Source organism: Sander lucioperca, chromosome 16 (genome assembly GCF_008315115.2).
Source record: "Sander lucioperca isolate FBNREF2018 chromosome 16, SLUC_FBN_1.2, whole genome shotgun sequence".
Classification (NCBI taxonomy): Eukaryota; Metazoa; Chordata; class Actinopteri; order Perciformes; family Percidae; genus Sander; species Sander lucioperca.
This window is the reverse complement of record NC_050188.1, coordinates 6,854,415-6,858,861: the sequence shown is the minus strand read 5'-3', so window position 1 is coordinate 6,858,861 and position 4,447 is coordinate 6,854,415. Positions and strand designations below refer to the sequence as shown.

Here is a 4,447-nt window from a genome sequence, read left to right as displayed (position 1 = left end):
CCTCTCCATCATTTTGGTGAAACATGTGCGTTTGGGTAGAATGTAGCCAGGTTGGAATGTTGCCACCATGTTCTGGAATCCTTCACCTTCAACGATGGACAGTGGTCTCATATCGCTCATAATCATTTTCAGGACACTGTCAGTGAGTACTGCTGCAAGTTGTGGTGTGCAGTTCTTCCTTGGGAGGAATTCAGTCAGACTACTTTGCCTGCAACTGACAAAAAGAGGAGGAAAATACACAATTAGCCTACTGATGTAGAGAGCCCATTCCTATTATCCTGTCTGGGCTTTCACCTTAACCGTCACATCAATATCAGCCTACTTTTGTTAGAAGCTCATTAAGTAAACTGTTCACAAACATCATGTATTAACAATCTAAGCATAAGTATCTGCATTTCCATTAGGCTATACCATATTTGTCAGTCTCTGGGCTAGCCTACAACGCTTAGCTTAGCTCCCCCCGCTTAGCTCTGCCTAATAATGAATCGCGGGCAGGCACGCAGTTATTTAACTAACTTATGTTACAGTAACACAATGATTGTAAATTCAGCTAATTAAAATGTTTTACTTCTGATCAACAAGAGATATTTAAGCTTAACCAAAATAATATATGTACAGGCTATATATTTTACATTTGTCAATTCAGCATATATCTTATTTGTAGTCATTAAATAATACATTTAAGTTCAGTTAATGAAAACATTAGGTTGTCATCTACTATAAGTTTTACTATTTACTTTGACATAATTCAAGTTTGTCAACAGGTTCCACACAAATGAATTTGGTACACCCAACATAGTTTTCTTATTTCCTTTATTCACCAACACAGCAGTGATTCAGTAACATTTTGGTGCAATTCTATACACTACAGTAACATTGTATACAATAAAGTAACATTTAAATGCATGTACACATTTGTAACACATGGAATTACAGCTGCAAATATTAATTAATACTTTTTACAGTTTTCAAATTTGTTTACAACAAAATAATAGTCTCTCCATCTAACAGCCTTTCCACTGGAAACTTTATTTTAGATGTTAACACTTTAACAAACTATCTACTCTCTGTTAAAGTAGTATTTCTAACGGGTATATGAAAGATGGTCTGATGATTGAACTTCCTTGCAGTTGTTTTTGATGCAGCTTAGTGTTAAAACATCCACAAAATATCCATAGTTATATATCAACTGTTTTTGCACAGCATGGTCTCTCAATTCTACATCACTTCTCTAGTAGTGCCACTCAACTACCACTTTTCATGTATGGTAAAAGTTTTTCAAAAGTTTGCAAAACAATTGGTTGATTTCCTCAAGTGAAGTTTCTCTGCTCTATTTTCAAACAGGTAATAATTTTATTCACTTTCAGCCCAAAATATTTCTCCTGTTCTATGGAACATTCAGCATCCAAATCAGTGATTGTCTCATTCATACAGTTAGTTCTTGAGCAGCTGTACCTTGGTTGAGAGTCTGCAAGAATCCATTTGAAGGAAGAGCTTTTGAAGTACTTCAAAGAAGACTTTCAGTCTGTTAGGATAACTGAGGGCACATGCAGAGGCAAAGTCTCCCAAGTCGTGCAGAACTTCAACACCCTCAGTCACAATTCCAACATAGCCTGGAGGAGTGGTGGTATCACCTCCCTTAACATTGATGCTGTAGATACCAAAGGTGACTTCTCAAGCTCCCTGTCAACAGCGGTACCATTGGCATCCTTTACAGAGGAGAAAGAGCAAGGAGAAAAACAATTATATTAGAAAATGTTTTACCTACGCAATTCAGATTTCCTGTATATAGTAATATTAATAGCATCACACCTTAAACAGTATGTGTATAAATAATAAGATGAAGTAATGCTGGGTGATTGTAACAAACTAGAGATCATTTTTATCATTTACATTATTTAATAAACATTGACCAAGCACTTTATTAGGTAGGATAATCTAATGCAATCCAACAGCTCTGCTATAGATTCTCTTTAACTATACTTAGATATTTTCAGTTTTTGTTTACATTGTGTTCCTAATATTCTCATGTAGGTAGACAATAATAATACTAAAACATTTGTACATTAAAACTGTACACCGCCAACACCCACTACAACCTCAGTAATTAACTGGAAGTAAAATTATCACCTTACTGTTAATGTCCGAAAACAACTCTAGATGTACAAGTTTAATACAATAATGCGTACACAAACCCACACCTCACATTTCTATAAACATGTGAATTGGATGACATCTCCACCACTTTGTAGATGTCCACATTTAACAGGGAAGGGAAAGAAAAAAACAGTAAAGAATCTTGTTTGTTTTAAATCTCTTTCACGTACGAAGTTTTTGTCCCTTACCTTTTCACAACACTCACTAATAGATAAACCCGAAAACCGGCCTCAATTGTTTGTGTGATCAGTGCTGTATGTTGAGAAGCAAACTTCTGTTTCTCATTCCAAATTTCAATACATTTGATCCCTAAACACAGCTACAGTGACTGATCTGTGTTTATATTCAGAGGTGGCTGCAAATAAAAAAAATATTTGAAAGAAGCACAAGAGTTGCTGTTCAGGCAACTATCAAAACCCAACTTTATAGCCTACTCTTAAAGGTGCATCCACAGATACTGTCTAGTCAGTCAGATTGACACTAGTCAACATCAACTTATAATTCCATAATATTTTCTACCAACAGCAAAACATACCTGTGTCATTGGGGCCATAATGATCCTGATTTTCCTCCCTGCAGAGCCTCCTTTGTTCTTCAACACTTTCATGAACTGCTCAGTGCGTTGGTCAAGTTGTGTAAGGAACTTTGAGAGAAGGGGAGTAGTAGTAAGACAAATTTTGCCTCCATCTGAAAACATGTCCACGAACACAAATTATATTAATGGTACCTACTAAAACAGTCAACATTCATTATTTTAGTAATACCTCATAAAAAGGTTTTTCTGTTCTGCCATAACGTACCACATGCAAGCTCCGCAGTCCAGCTATAACACATCAGTAAGGAGGGAGCTGACAAAGGCTATCCCAGCCAGGATCTGAAATTCAACATATTAACAGAAGCCATCAACTACTAAAATGCATTACTTGCATTTAAGAGAGCTGTATACCTTAAAATAAAAAATAAAAAATCTATTCAGAACAAGATAATGAAGCTGTCATCTAATAAATGTTCCTAAAAATATGCAAAACCCGATTTTGCAGTAATTAGGTAGCTAGTTATGATCTTACCTTTTATGAGTAGGTTTTATCCAGACAGGAGCACAAATGATCAACGAAGCAATTGTTCAGGATCTGAAATGTTGCAACATAATGATTACTAAAAGAGACAAATAAATGTATAAAGATGTTAACAGATCAATTGACCCTTCGCTAAGCCCCACCCTCCTCAGTTACTGTTGCTACGCCTGTCAAGCTTTCGTGCCTGGCACGTCCATTACAGTATGTATGCACCGGTGTCAGACATTCCCAAGGAGATAATTAGTAATTTTTGGCGAACAGGTGAAATATCTGAGAGAGCAAGACAAAAGGGACTGCAGTATGCATTCGAGGGATATATCCACGACATAATATGCAACCGATGAGAGAATAATTTCATCAAAATTGAAGCTAAAGCCTATAGGTCATGCAATTATGTGAGCCGCCTCATACACTGACCATTCAAATGGGAAACACACAAATTGAGGAACAGCTATGTTCATGCACAGCAGGGTAAGTAACATTTGAAAATAATCTAATAATTATAATAATTATAAATAGGGCTGTCAAAATAACGCGTTCATTTTGATTAATTAATCTGAGAAAAAATAACGTGTTAAAAAAAATAACGCAGATTAATCCATTCCAGCCGTTGTAGCCACCATTGGACTGTAAAATGAAGGAGGGAGACGATAATGTGCTGCCTGGATCATTAATTGGAACATTAACTTGTAAAAATCTTCCTGCCAACCCTGGCTACCGAAATCTGGTGCCACTGATATGTCTGCGCTTCTCTCTGATGCTCTGAAACAGACGGCAACACTAACACCGCTGCACGTGACGCTAGTTAACACTATACTGGACAGCAGCTAACGTTAGCCTACCGCTAGCTAGTACCTGGATTAAAAACGGTTAAAATGCTGACAGCTAACGCTAAATAGTGTAAAGTTTGACTGTGTTTTACTGTAGAGGATTCAACACCGGGGTGTAACAATCTGCAGCTGCCGTCGGAAAAACAACACAGACGGTGCGGTGCGTTCAATGAAACTGGTAAACTACAGCCTCGTGGTGCATTTGAAGTTATTGTAAATGTCCCTTTCCCACCTGGTGGTTGTTTTTGTCATTCAACAGCAATTTACTAGTGAAATAAGTTATTGTTATACATTATTATTAAATCATTTAATTTTGACCATATGGCCTCAGCAATAAACAAGCCGTTCTTTAATGTCACCAACTGTTGTTTAGTACCCTTTTTT

General features: G+C 36.7%; 1 long non-coding RNA gene across 1 annotated transcript; it reads right to left on the bottom strand.

The window, feature by feature from the left end:
• Positions 1 to 1,629: 1,629 nt before the first annotated feature.
• LOC116035898 lies at positions 1,630 to 3,030 on the bottom strand. Its single transcript, XR_004101479.1, has 3 exons — positions 2,958 to 3,030; positions 2,693 to 2,844; positions 1,630 to 1,683 (listed from the first exon to the last, which is right to left on the bottom strand). It is a non-coding gene; the product is annotated as an uncharacterized LOC116035898 (long non-coding RNA).
• Positions 3,031 to 4,447: the final 1,417 nt, after the last annotated feature.